The sequence below is a fragment of the Platalea leucorodia genome, assembly GCF_965183815.1.
Source record: "Platalea leucorodia genome assembly, chromosome: 1".
Classification (NCBI taxonomy): Eukaryota; Metazoa; Chordata; class Aves; order Pelecaniformes; family Threskiornithidae; genus Platalea; species Platalea leucorodia.
Genome location: NC_138823.1, coordinates 96,402,806 through 96,418,328, shown reverse-complemented (window position 1 = coordinate 96,418,328; position 15,523 = coordinate 96,402,806).

The following is a 15,523-nucleotide window of genomic DNA, read 5'->3' as shown; positions in this document are numbered from 1 at the left end:
TTTGGCAATTTTACCCACCAAGATTATCTTCGGTAGAAACTCATTTGTTCAAACATTATACAATATACTGTGTATATCCTTTCCAAAATGAAACTATATCTCTCACATGTGTTTTTGTTATTGCATTTGTAATTATTTTTTTTCTCCTGGCATTCTTTCAGCAGCTATTTCAGATTTACTTGCCAATCTATTTTAGATCAGGCATTTTTTAAATGTTGTGTTGTGGTAATATGAGTTATTTTAGTGCTAGAATGTATTTTAGCATCCTAAATGGCTTTAATACTTATGAAAGATGACAGATAGCCCTGGAGAGAAAGGTTTCTCTGTTTACTAACTAATTTTTTTTTATTATTAAGGGAAGACTAGAGTGCCAGTTGCATGTTTGAAGGGTTTCAACTCATAGTTTGAGATACTCTGTCAAATGTGTGATTCTAGGCTTGATTTACTATCAGCTTGTAGAGGGATGTTCCAGCGGTAAGAAACTTTCCTATGATTTTGGAGAACGCAGTTCTAGTTCCAATTCTGCCAGAGCTTTCCCAGGACCAGTCACTTGGTCTCTCTGTAGCCTGTAAAATGTAGAGAGTAACACCTCTTTACCCACATGGATATGTGTCATCATAACAAACATTAGAGACTGCAGAGTGCTCACATGACCATCACTCTGTGGAGTGGTAAGTACCTAAGCCAGGTATTGACAGATATTATAGAAACGATTTAAAATGAAGACATCTTTCTTGGATCATGTCTTTGAGGACCACAAAAGGATTGACACAATCTCTTTGTTAGAAAAAATGGATAGAAAGATACACTTTCCCCACGCCATTTTTGCCTTGCCAGAAAGAACTGCTTGAATAAGAGAGAAATTCATTCTTATTTGCCATTCAGACTTTTGCCTCTCTGGAGGGATGTCAGGATGTGACTGCTGTGCAGAGGATTTTCCTTGGTAGACAGTCTTTTCGGTAAGAAAGTGGTGGAGGCTGACAGCTTTTTTTTTGAAAGAAGAGAGGATAGAACAGAACCAGGAGATAATGTATTTTAACTTTTTTGTAAAGAATTTGATCGGATCTGAATTAGTGACTAGTCTGTATATGTCATTACCATTCTCCTGGGACTTGTAATTTCCATTACAGAAACCTGGCAGTGTTGCAAAGGGTGGAGAGAACAGAAATATACTCAAGAATCTCAGTCCTTGTACAGCTCATCATTGGACTTGTAATTGTCTTTACTTTATTATGCATGTCACTGCAAGGGTAGCAAAAAACGGGGAGAAACTTTTGACTCTTGCTAAGGATTAGTCCAGGCAAGTTGCTTAGGAAAGTGTAGGTTTCTTGAAGCCTAAAGGTCACAGACTTCCTCTCTGAATGATATGTACTGGATTTTTTGGTGGTGCAGTTTCACAGCCTTGCAAAATGTGTTAATGTGATTTAATATGGATATGGCTGTCATTGTGTCACTTTAAAAAGAAAAAAGTGAAGAGAGAAATTTATTTTAGCTCTGAGCAGTAAAGACCCATGATACGTAGCTGAATTCTTCTAAATCGATCCAGCAGAGGGCAATAATATGTCAATACAGTAGCTAGTTCTTAAGAACAAGATATGGGGAAAAAAAGGAAAATAACAGATTTTTGAAAAATCTTTTTCCATGTTTTACTGGAAGTATAATGAAACATAGAGTGTTACGAAACCTTCAGGACTTTGTGTATCTGCAAAAATACACAAACAACCTTATTCCCAATTAAATTACTATGTTTGTTCTATGAATATTAAATCCATACCAATATTTAGTATGCTAAAGGTTTGTTTCATCTTCAGTAGAATGAAAATAGTTATACATGTTTATTTGTTTACAGAGCAGTTGAACATAAACTATTAATAGTGTAACTAAGTACCGTATATGACAGTCATGTACCTTTGGAGAAGTTATTAATGATACAACTTACGGATGCTACTTTGTACAGTTAAGAGGTATCTTTAGTTCCACCACAGCAGTGGGAGTACCATACAGTCAGATGTCTTCAGAGGTATTGGTCTCATTGCGTCTCTATTTCTGCTCAGGAAAGAAAGAAATTAAATGACGGCTTGTCCTGGTTTCAGCTGGGATAGAGTTAATTTTCTTCTTGGTAGCCAGTATGGGGCTGTGTTTTGGGTTTAGGATGAGAACAATGTCGATGATACACTGATGTTTTGGTTTGTGCTAAGTAGTTGCTAAGTGGCTCTCACACTGGTCAAGGACTTTTCAGCTTCCCATGCTCTGCCAGGTGCACGAGAAGATGGGAGGGGACACAGCCAGGACAGCTGGCCCGGACTGGCCAAGGGGCTATTCCATACCACATGACGTCACGCTCAGTATAGGAGCGGGGGGGAGTTGGCCGGGGGAGGGGCAACAATTGCTGTTTGGGGGGGACGTGCTGAGCATTGGTCAGTGGGTGGTGAGCAATTGTACAATGTATCGCTTTCTTTGTATTACTATTATACTATTATTGCTTGTTTTTATTATTACTGTTATTATTACTATTACTACTGTTCTATTTTTATTTTACTTTAGTTATTAAACTGTTCTTATCTCAACACATGAGTTTTCCCCTTTTGCCCTTCCAATTCTCTCCCCCATCCCACCGGTGGGGGAGTGAGCGAGCGGCTGTGTGGTGCTTAGTTGCTAGCTGGGATTAAACCACGACACAGCTATATCATAAAATAATGCTGATGTTTGTTGATTATTCAATGTTGCAGACTGTTCTTTGTGGCTTCCCAAACTGGACTGACTGGACACTAGGAGTGAGGGTGAAGGGAATATCTGATTTTCTGACTTAAAATGCTGCAGACAGACTTGATAATGCATGTACATAAATTAAAAACCTGCTTCATAAGGAAGAACTTGTCTCTTTTGCACTGAAAAAAGGTCAATCCCTTTGGGCAAAACTTAACAAAACCCTGCTGGTGTCCCCTGTTGATCTACTTGTAGTTGCTTTCTTCATTTTTCTCACCTCATTGGGTCTCAGTGAAGCTTTGTGAATCCACTACCTTCTTTGACTGATGCTGTTGTTTGCAAGGTTAGTGGAAAAGCTATCCTAGGTGTCAGCTGGCAACACATGCAGATGCCCTGATAATTCCATTTGGCATTTCAGATAACATGATGGTTGCTTTTGTTTTCCAGTGGTAGCACCAAACAGTGACTCGATCTCAAATTGGGAACTGGTGTGTATACACCCTCCAAAGTGCACATGTTCAGAATAATGTAACTTGCTGAGTCTGGTAGGAACTAGTATTTTTCTTGTGACAAGGGCAAATCATTTTGAGACTGGTCAGTTTGGAATTATGCACTGGCACAAGCATTTTCTGCTCACTCAGCACTCCTAAAAACAATAGAATAAATCATTCAATATTATGCCTCTCTGGTCATTGAAATAAGGCAAATTTCAGCCTTCTTCCCCTTCCACTTCTCCTGAAATATGCTAATGAAGCTCACATTGAGTATTTTCACTGTGACATGGGTTTTGTTCAATAAGCCACCTCTAATAGGGTAGATTTTAATTGTACTAAAATAAGCCAGAATATAGTTTATTTCACATCTCATGATTAATTTCAAATTCTGTGTAGTAGACTCCTAAGTTTCAAGCTGTGTGCTCCACAGATTACAATTAAATCCTTCTTATAAAGAAATTCAGGTTCTGTTGTGTCTATAGGTAAATAATCTAATCAGGTTTGGCAATTTTCTTACGTTGATTTTTTTTCCCCCCATGACAGCGACTTGGGAACAGTGTAGAGAAACCTATTGCTGATGCTGCAAAGCTCTACTGGGTCTTTCTAAGAGCAGAGGAGTCAGGGATTCCTGGTGCCTTAATCACTGTGGTGCTTTATACAATCCTGTTCATCATCTCATCGACAGTGTTGTACCTGTACTTTTTAAGGTATGTCTCTTTATCTCATTATTCCCTTAGGAGCTTAGGCTCAAGCCCCTTCTCCTGTAAGATAAAATAAGGTGACATCAGAAAAGACATATCAATGTCACATATCCAGAGCCCAGAATTGTGGACAATCAAGGAGGGGTTAGCTTCTGCTTAACTTTTAATGCACTGGTATTTGGTAGGCACAGTGAGTCAGAGAGGGAGCCACTTATTTCCTCAACAGGAACACAATTGATATAATGATTTTTCATAGAGTCTAGGAGCCTCCGTTGCTTTGGCTTCAGACAATGGTTTCTGTGTCAAGGGTTTAAGCTCTAAAGTGTGTCTACCTTTTATTTAGGTACTTCAGAAGATGACGTCTTTTGTCTTCCAAGCAGGGTTTTTGTGAGAAATAGGAAAAATTCAGAAAGCTGCATATGGTGTGAAGTGCAAAATCTCTCTCTCAGTCTGCAGTGGCCCCAGAGTCTTACAGCCTTTTGATGATACAGGATTTTTGACTTGATGTGACTGAGGCTTTAACCCACTGCATGACATGACTTAATCCAAATTTCTCCCTGACTTTAGCCCGTTATCAATATCCAGTTCATCATGAAATTTGACCAACTACCTTTCTTGCCACCTTTCTAGCAGGCACCATTAGCTGTACAGTCAACAGGGACAGGTGTGGGACACTGAAAATGAACAAGATAGGTTGTCTAATATATTGAATGAAAAAGTATATTTTCTTTTTTTCTGAGTGACTCATCTATAACACAGTACGAATTTTGTACTGGACCTCGATTCACCCAGTGATGAACACTGAGTGGTGGCAAGCACCAATAAAAAGCCGTACGCAAAGGCAAGATGCAGGCAGGTATAAGAACAGAAAAGCTCAGCGTATGCCCTCCATCTGACAGAATCATCCCTCGGTCTCCTTTGCACAAACTCTGTTGTGGCAGGCAGTAAAAGATAAATGGCAATCTAAATTTCTGCAAAGTATTTCAAAGCTCCTGCATTCCTGGAAGCTGTACACAACTCCAATGTACTGGTAGTCTAGTTAATTAGTTTTTGAGATGTTAATGCCTTCTTAATCATTGACTTAATAGTTTTGAATAGCTTCATAAGTTTTAGCTGCTGTCGTTTATTACTCAGGAAAATTAATTTAAATTAAAACATTTGTAAGGCAGGTTTTTATGAGAATATTACCAACATCTTCATTGTCTGGGGAACAGGTGCAAGATCATCAAAGGTTCCTTTCCTTCTGGATCAATTTTCCCATAATGTTTTCCAATAAAGGGGTGGGGGGAGAATGTTACTAGGGGAAAAAGTTGTCGTAGTACAACACATTTTAAAAATGATTCATAGCAAAATACAAAAGCAAAGGGAAGATAACAAAATCTGTTACAGTGCATAAGGTCTTTGAAGTTCTTTGCTTGATAACAAAAAGAAACATTTCGAATACTGGAGTCTGTTCAGAGTGAAGTTATACTATGAGCTTCTGAAATTGGATCAACTTTCTCTTCCTTGTATGTCCACAGCCCAACACAGTGGGAACCTTGGACCTGGCTAGGACTCTTGAGCAACACACTGTCAGTCCACTAATGATAGCATTAAAACCTTTTAAAATGTTTTTAAGGAAAGCATCTTTGCAATTTATAACATTGTTTCTGGAGTATTGACATAACAGCATTTGTTTTCAAGAGAAAATAGTAGTATAACCAAGGCAATAGTATCCCTTTGTGTGAATATTTCTCAGGTGTTATATCTCAAAGATATTAAAAGGTAATGTTGCTCGACTCAGAAAACATATATTTTTTACACAGGCATCCACCACATCTTTCTTTTCTAAGGTAAACCACTATAAATATTGAGGGATGTCTTCTCTGTCCTAAGACACCAGTCAACAGGGAAGACTTTGGCTCTTGGATGGTGGAATTGGTGCCATTGATTAAAATTACTCAGCAACTTGCCATTTAACAGAAGTGTTCAGCAGAGTATAAAAAAGGGATAAGAACAGTGAACCCACCAGCCCACCAAAGCAAGTAGGGGAAGTGTCTGTTTCTGCCACAGCTAGAAAGCTTCATGGCAGCACTGATGAACAACCAGGAAGCTAATGAAATCATGGGCAGGAGATAAACAGCAGTAGGCATCTATTTGTGCCTTTATAAACCAACATATCTCAATAAATCTAGTTCCCCTTGGGTGTCTTGGGAGTCTGTAGTACATCTAGCATGGAGAGATATTCTAATTACTTTTTGGAAAAATGAAGTGGCACTGGTTGCAATTCCTTAATTTTAATTCCAACAGACATTAGAAACAGTCAGAAGTTTGTTGGTGAAATGTTTTCTGCACTGTGATAAAATGCAGACCCATCTCAACTAAAAGTATCTGCTGCAAGGAGTCTAAATTTCCTGGTATTGAAATATTTTGGGGGGGGAAAGCTTCAAAAATCTACACCTTTCAATGTTAACAGCAAAAGTATTTTTGTATTTTTTACAGTAGTTTTCCAAAAAAGGATGAGAAAGGCTCAAGTGAAAATGTAATAAATTGTTTTAAACCACTCTACCCTTCAATTTTTGGTTTGTGTAAATTTGAGAAGTCCATTTTTTGATCTGACTTTGAATAGCAAATAATGTCAATGATTTCTGTTCTTTCTGATAAATAAATGAACTTGTAAGGTATTATACTGGGTCTCATATCTCTAGAAAACAGCATCTGAGTTTTGTTTTGCTCTTTATTGCATTACCAATAGAAATTATTACTGTCAAATTTACAAGAAGCCATGTTAAGATAAAAGAAATGTTTTATTAGTTTTCATGCCAAAGAAAAGAAATTAAAGCAGGTAACAGGAGCAGGCTGAGTACTTTTGGGCAAAAGGAACAAAGCTGGAAGACAGGCTTCATGATTCTTAATTAATTCAAAGTTAATTATATTGTTTATAACCATGTGCTTAAAATCTTCATATAGAAAATGTTTATGGCAGCAAATAGACAGTAATTTAACTGCATTAAATTTTACTTCATTTGAAATAAGAATGTTACATTAAGTGAGCTTAAATAAATGGCAAGGTCTTTTTCTTGTTTAGCAAGATAAGTGGCAAGTCATTTAAATTGCTGACCTGGAATTTCAAAGATGAACAGCACAGAATGTTATTGTTGCAAGATGAGAGGAAGGCCAGAAAGCCCACCAGCTTGATTGCTAGATTTTCAACTAAGTACAAGATAATTCTAAGTTATGAGTCAATGTTTGCAAAAAATTTATCTATTGTGTTGAAAGAACATCTAATGTAGATCCAGGGATTAAGAGACAAACTTTTCTTTGAAGATGCTGTGGAATTTGGAAAATTACTTCATGAAGGGTATTAGTTATTTTTAAAAAATCTTCTCTTCTGTAGCGTGTTTTAAGATACTTTAGTATCCTACTCTGCCTTAGCACTGATTTTCATTTCACACTTTAGAGCTTTTTCTATTATTTCTTGTTAGCCAGTTTGTTTGTATTCCCAGGACTACCTACATCTCGATTAGGTTATCTTCCAGCTGCTCTCCTCTTTTGATAAGAGAATCCCAAAATGGCATCTTGGAAACTACAGCAAATTTAGGGCTGCAGCTTCAAAAAGGCATGTTTCAAAAAAGAAGGGTGGGGAAAAAAGTACAGAGAGTGCATTTGCAGCAAAGTAGGAGATATAATTTCCTAATCTGATGTTGAGACAGGCTGCCAGATTTCAGTATCAGAATAGCTACTCCATCGCAGAAACTCTTGGATATAGAGCTTGACCCTAAGGTACATATTCCCCTTTGAAGAGAGAGCTAAACCTCCTCCTGAGATCAAGTTGAAAAACTGTCTGCTGGTGCATCTGCTTTTTTCTGTTCCACGCTAAATCTCAGTTGTGGGCAAAATTGCACTAAGCAGCTTATTGAGTGTGCTTCTCTGCAACTACGGTGTACACTTTAAGGTGAGATGTAGAGCTAGTGTAAATGTGAACTTCATTCTCATTTACTTGAACAGTCCACTGCCGTCCACCTGCACATGCATTGGTTAGCACACACATGCCGATACAAGACCCAAGAATAAGGATCAGCCACAAGAACTCTGTCTAGTGCTGCTGTACGTGAGAAGGATGAGAGTGCAGAGGGTCAAAGGAGCTATGCCTGTGCTCTCTCTCCCACCTGCCAAGAAATGAAGGACCTATTCAGCCCCACAGGAATCTGGGCTTTTTTGTTGGTTGCAGTGCCACACAGCAATCCCTGTGCTTCTCATGACTACCCAGCTAGTCTCTGGGAAGGATGGAAAAGCTGAGATTGGCACCAAGCAGTGGCTGAATTGTAATAAAGTATTAGCTTGGAAGAGGGTACAAAAGGAAAGACCTCAATTCAATATCCAAGATTGAGGTTCCAGATTTTCTGATCTTTATTTTCTGAACCCATGGTTTTGGAATAAAAGTAGAATGAGAAAGAGATGAACTTGAAGAGTTTCCATTTGAATTAAACAGCAATGTTTTGAAGTTTTAAAGTTCATCTAAGGCTAAAAATGTAACACTAGGCTTTTCCAAAAGCCTCACAATATTTCTTGGTTTCACCTACATTAAGAAATACCACACAGCAAGCCTTTCTTGTGGTAGAGAATTTTACTGCGTAGTGCTTATTCAATTCCCTACCACAGCACAGAAATGTCATAGAAAAACAAAGCCAACAAATGAAATGAACTTTTCTAACATCAAGAGAAGTTTAGATTGTATAGACTTCAGGCTTGGGGTTGAAAAAAATGGTGAGTAGTACCTTTCTATGTGATGTGGTTTGCCCATTATTGAACCCTGGCACAGCAGGACTTCCATTCATGACTAACTGAGGTACTCCATTTAAGCATTGGAACAAGTAATGCAGCCCAATCCTAAGGTATTGGGCATTTCTGAAGGAAAGGAAGATCAGGATCTTTTTGGGAAGTCAAGATCTTGAAACAATTAAAAGAAATTGCTGCTTAAGTTTATGTGATTTGATTCAGGTATTGTAAAGTCTCCAGAGGGTTGGGGAGGGTTGTATGTTGGAGAACCTGTGGGAAAGAAGCTTCTTACTCATGGGTAGAGAATATAGTCATGAAGAGAAAACCAAGCTTTAGAAGTCTACAAATGGATAAGACACCTTTTTCTTTTTTGCATGAAGAGTCCTTTCAAAGAAGAGCCAAATGTGTCATTTCTATCCACAGGCTACATAGCGAAAGTTGGCTGTTGGATGTATTTCGACGCATTCATGGTGAGGAAGGCACATTCTTTATTCCATTGGACTTAGAGATTTCCAATCAGGAGCTGAGCTACATTATAAAGAGGGCTGAGCAGTGGAGAGGAATCAATGGTGAAAGGCGAATGGTGAGTGGCAGACAGAGTCCCCAAAAGGAATCTGTGACATACTGGTCCAAATTAATGCTTTGTATTTCTGGGTATTACATAAAAGGACCTAGATATACAAGAAAATTATTCTTAGGGTACTTCTTTGAATGAAGAAGCTAAGAAGCATGTTCAGGAGAATTTTGTAAGAAGGTTGTATGCGTATTGCCTGAACATCTTGAGGGGTTACAATCTGCTTAGTATCCAAAGGCTTAGTGGCATCACTGGTGTCCAAAATTATCTATGCCATCTGGTGATTCTTGACTGGGTTGTAGAGACTTGCTACTTGTTTAAATGTCAGTACCATCCCAGATAATTTTTCAGCCAGCTCAGCAAACTGGGGAGCTCCATGGACAAGTCAAATTTCCTCCCTGGAAGGGTGTGGATGGAGCTGCCCTGAGGGAAGGGGTATGAGTTTGGTGAGTCAGATGTGATAGCCATACTCTCCTTCCTGGCCCTTTCCTTCCAAGATCTCCCAGAGGAGTAGGCTGAGTTGGAAATGTGCAGAGGAAGGCAGGAGAGGTCTGAAGTTGGTTTGGTCTACTTTGGTTATCAGAATAATTCCTCTTTCTTTCCCATTAAGTCACTAGCCTCTAGTCCCATATACAGACTTTAAGCTGTGATGTGCAGGAGATATATCTGTGTTTGCAAAGCATCCAGTGTTGGGGATGCCATCCAGAAATGAGGCTTCTGGTCATAATTGCTTTCAGAGAATTGAAAATAACAGAAGCAACATGGTCAGTAGTCTGTAAGGGTCATTGTCCTCCTGTGAGGGACATTTTCTTCCTAGTTTTCTAGGTTTGCATCAGCATTATTAATTCCCATAGGACTATCTTATAAAACAGCTCTTGGACAATTGTTAAAGTGCTTATCAATTGGATTTATACATCTATGAGTGCCTCTGTGCACAATGCTTTGTTCAGTAATTCTCCTGCTTCAGTGTAAAAATTAACAGATTCCAGATAGGAAGGAAATTAGTCCTCTTAAGTATGTATGAGTTGTTTGTTTTGTTTTCTAACCCACTGGAACAAGTGACTTCAGATTAGGATCTGCAGGTTTTTCAAGTCTCTATAGCTACCTCTGAAAGATCAGCAGTTTATATAAAAATATAGCCTCAGTTGTCACTGCTATAAACATCTGGCACAGCTGTAATTATTTTCCACTTTTTTTCGTGATGACAGTTTGGACCCTGAAAGGAAAAATAAAAAGGTGAATGTGCCAAGTGAATGAAAAAGCAGATACTCAGTAAGCTTAATTTTTGTGGGAAAGCGCAGAGCACCACATTGCATTTCGGCAGGCAGGGAGGGAAGGTAGGAACAAGTGAATGTGCTGCCACAGCCACCTGCCTCAGACATTCCCACTTTTTATACAGATATTTGCTTTACCCCAGTAAGGAAAATCACCCTTTTTTTGTGCTTAAAAACTTTCTACAGTAAGTCAAAACATAGCCACTGATGATTGGTTTATATTACCTTTGTTACATGTTAAGTAAGGTCAAACAAAGAATATATATTGTGGACCTCATTTTACATGCCAGGACTACCAATGCCATACAGAAAAGTGGCAGATAAGGCAACTGCAAGCAACTACCTTTCTGTTTCAAGTGCTGAATACATTTCTAATGATATTACCAGCATATCATTTCTTGCAGCAGTACAGAAAGGGCTGGATTGGTGGTGGTGGTGGTGGGGAACAAGAGAAAAAAAAAAAGGAGGGAAAAGAAGGAGAGGATGTGGGGTAAAGACAAATGGAAAACACTGGAAAGAAAAATTACTTCCTTGTATACAAATAGTCTGCCCCTGAATGGAAGAAATCTGGATTGTCATAGAATCATAGAATAGTTTGGGTTGGAACGGACCTTTAAAGTTCATCTAGTCCAGCCCCCCCCTGCAATGAGCAGGGACATCTTCAACTAGATCAGGTTTCTCAGAGCCCCATCCAATCTGACCTTGATTGTTTCCAGGAATGGGGCATCTACCACCTCTCTGGGCAACCTGGTCCAGTGTTTCACCACCCTCACTGTAAAAAATTTCTTCCTTAGATCTAGTCTAAATCTACCCTCTTTTAGTTTAAAACCGTTACCCCTTGTCCTATCGCAACAGGCTCTGCTAAAAAGTCTGTCCCCATCTTTCTTACAAGCCCCCTTTAAAGACTGAAACGTCTCCCCAGAACCTTCTCCAGGCTGAACAACCCCAGCTCTCTCAGCCTTTCTTCACAGGAGAGGTGTTCCATCCCTCTGATCATTTTTGTGGCCCTCCTCTGGACCCGCTCCAACAGGTCCATGTCTTTCCTGTGCTGAGGACCCCAGAGCTGGATGCAGTACTCCAGGTGGGGCCTCACCAGAGCAGAGTAGAGGGGCATATCCCCTGCTGTAAGATGACATACTTCAGAGGACAGAACATTCATTGAAAAACATGGCCCATACCTATAGGCGTATGTAAGTGCCTAGTTTTGCTCCCAATATGCAGCTTGGAAGGTATGAAATGCCTTATTGAAATGCAAGTACCTGATCTTACTCTGAGATCCTTTAAAATGGACCCAGCCTCAGCCAGATCCAGCAGGAGGGAGGGTGCGGTCAGAGTAGAAGGAGGACTCCTCTATGCTGCTTCGGGAGCATTGTGCACTTCATTCGACAAAGCGGAGTGATGCGCACTCTTGCCTTTACCCTAAATCCCCGAGTTTCTGATTCCTGTTCTGTTTACATCTGCACAAATTTCATGCCTTTTCCTTTATATCAGCCCTAACCAAATGCCAGGCTGTGACAATGTTAAACGTTCCTGTTCTCTATGGGACATACTGGTGTGGATTATACGATATAAGGACACAGGAATAATGCAGAAAGCATGCAGAAATTTGCACCCCTGGCATCAGTCAGATCTCTATCATTTGCTTCACTGGGCACGGGATCTGTCTCACAATGAGGAAAATTCGTGAGTGGAGACTACTGCCCAAAACTTCCAACCTATCTGTATGAAACACGAATGCTGTGAAAATACAATCAGTGTTCCTCAGAAACCTGAAATCTTCCCCTTCTGCTCCAATTTCTTGTTTATATTATTTTGTTGGAAAAGAGAACCATCAAACCAAGTTTCTTTAACTCTTTGGCAAACCTAGTTTTGTAATAAAAACTTGCTCCGTTCCGGATATATGTTCTCCAACCGCAGCATCTCCCTGCAAGACTAGGAACTATGTTTTCAGGTCTTTTATGCTCCTAGGCATTGCAGATACTGAAAGACCCTTTTTCTGTCATGAATTTGCATAAGGTATTTATCTTGTCCCTTTCTTTTTGTATGTCTAATTGTACAAAGTAATCAGTATGGAAGACACATCACTAGGCCTTATTGCGTGCATTATTAATGTGTTAATTTTTAAATAAGATACCAAATTAACTGTGAACAATTTTTATAAAGGGAAGCATGAGACTGCCATATCTTACATCACTCCATATAAAAAATATATTTTAAATGGAGGTCATTCAAGTAAATAGTCAGTCAAACCTTCTGGAAAAAATAGGTCTACGTTTTTGCAATATTTTCTTGCTATTAACCATGCGCTTCTCATTTTTATTCCCTGGATTAAAAATTGCCCCATAAATGGGTATTTTATAATATGCTTAATTTCCTTTTATTAAATTGATAAATGCAGCAGCAAAGGACACATTTACAGTATGATGAGAATTTAAGGTTATTGCATTTTATAATTTTTATATTGTTCAGAGAAGTGATTTGTCATTTGTGGAATGACATCCATGCCATCATTTCAAAGTATTTTTAGTCATTCTTTTGAAAAAGGTCACTTTCTGCAGACCAGGAAGACATCACTCTATTAAACTAATTTGCCTACATGCAAATTTTGTCATTTTTACCTCATTAACTATTTATCATAGAGTAAAAAAATATATATATTCATGAAGGGGCAGCTAGCAGCCTGATGGAGCTGGAACTAATATTTTGCAACTCTAATGATTTTTTGCATCCTTAATTAGATAGCATAAGGTTGATATGATTAGGTCAGGATGTAGTGTTTTTCATTAAAATACATTTTAGAAGCTGTATTCATAATCTGCCCTTGCAATTAAATAATGAGCCTATGAGTTTAATATTATCGACCCAATTATTATCCCATGGAAAAGTATACCTTTAATAAATTTGTGCCGTAGGACCTTCATTAGCAACAAAACGAATTATATTTCCAGGTACACGGATTACACGGCCACAATCACATTTACGTTGCTGTTTGGAAGGCACTTTAGGGAGAGAGCCGCCAAAGTCCCCTACCATACAGAAACACACTTGATTATTTTGGAAGAAGTCATTTACAATGCCTTTAATGAGGAAAGCTGCAAAGAAGTAAAAATGCCATGTACAGAGGCAGACAGAAACATTTGTGGAAACAAACATTTGCAGGAACAGTGTTCTGGGCACCCTCTGATAGGAGGAAGCCTGGACGCTCATTCCTCAACCTGTTATAAATATGGAAGTAGAGCTGAATATTTACTGATCTTTCATTGGAGATGGGCACATGTTAAATGTATGTCAAATTCCAGAATCAGGTATATGAGGACCAATGGCAGACAGGAATACATTGACTTGCCATTGATAGCAACAGATCAGTGATGAGGTCAGGACTCTGGATTTTAGCTACCCCTTTTTTTTTTTTTTTTTGGTAGATGTGATAAAAGCGATACTGACTTGCTGTCCTCACAAAGTAATCAGTTTCCCAAAGTTAAGTGACAGTTCAGAGTCAAAGTATCAAGTGGGGTTTTCTTTTGCCCAAACAGATAAGAGTTTAAAAAAAAAAAAGGAAAAAAGAAAAAATGAGGAAAGTATTTCTAGTAAAACAGGTTCTGACGAGGGATTGTTTTCTGAATGGGGTCTGCTGTGGCTGGATCGGTTGTGAGGTGTGCAGTGCCCAGTGCTCAATCACTTTGCTCATGTTTAAAGCCTCTGAACTACTTATCAGGTGAATTGCTGTCAGCAGGGGTGAAAAGGAAAAAATCTGGTCCTCAGTGATTTTTACTGTATTTAGGCCTCAAGGTACCACCACTGCTTGCAGTGGGACTTTTTACATAATAATACTAATGATGAGAAAATTTGTACAAGCAGTAAGCTGAAACACCACCATTAGTATACCAAGCATAGGCCCAAAAGGCTTGCACATAGAGAGGGTTTCTGAAAAAAATGCAAGCTCTATAGGCAAGAAGATAATGTGAAACTTACACCTGAAATAAAGCCTGATGCACTGCAAAATTATTTTAATGAGACTAGGGCTAATTTTCTAATTCTAAAATGATATTATAGCAAACCATAAAAAATTACCCGGCAGTAGTTTTTTGAAAGGAAAATATATTTGTAATTATCTTGAACACACAAGATTACTTCAGGGCCTATTATCGACACAATTTTTGGTACCACTTTACACTAATTTGCATTTATTACTCTCAGGCCAACTATTAATATGTTAATAAATAAGTCATTAATACTTGTTATTTAATTGCTATCTATTTATTCCTGTTCAATAATGCATTAATTACTTGTGAATAGTTGAGGGCAAAATCCTGCCCTTGCTAGTGGAATCAGCAGTGGAAAGAGAGAAAACCAATGTCGGATGTGTCGGCATTAAGAGAGCTGGCAGAGAGCAAGTCATTTAACCCATTTAGCACGAGGTGGTTAACTTCGCATCTTGTCTTAGAGGAAGCTTCATGAGCCTCTGGGCAGTTTGTGCTGCAGCAAAGCTGCTCAGCCACAGGTGGAGGCTGCTGAAGGCAGGCAGTACCACACCTGAGATCACGGTATTTGTCTCTTCTTATGGTCCTGGGCTTGCTCTGTTCTGGAGTTTGGACCCTGCTTGCAAAGACAGGTTGATGATAGATAGGCAGAAGCCAAGGGCAAAGACTGAAGTCCTCTGAGAGCTGGCGCTACACTGCGGAAAGTGTAGTGAGAAACGGAAATAAGCACATTGCTTTCTTGCAGTTGGATATTGGAAACAGAAAAAGGAGGATCCCCTACCCTGCCCCGATCCAAAATCCCAGATTCAAGCTCTTTGGTTCACCTTGCATAAGTAGACCATAGATCGAAAAAGGCTATAGAAAATACTGACAGCATAACTGATGCATTTTCTGTCTGGAGGTTTAGCGCTACTCTGAGTGTGATTTCTTGCCTTTTTTTGGAGAAAGATGACATCTAGAAATGGATGGCGAGACCAGGCCGAATTTTGAACAAGAACATCAGCCTGTCTCTGTGGATCTAATAGATCTGACCATC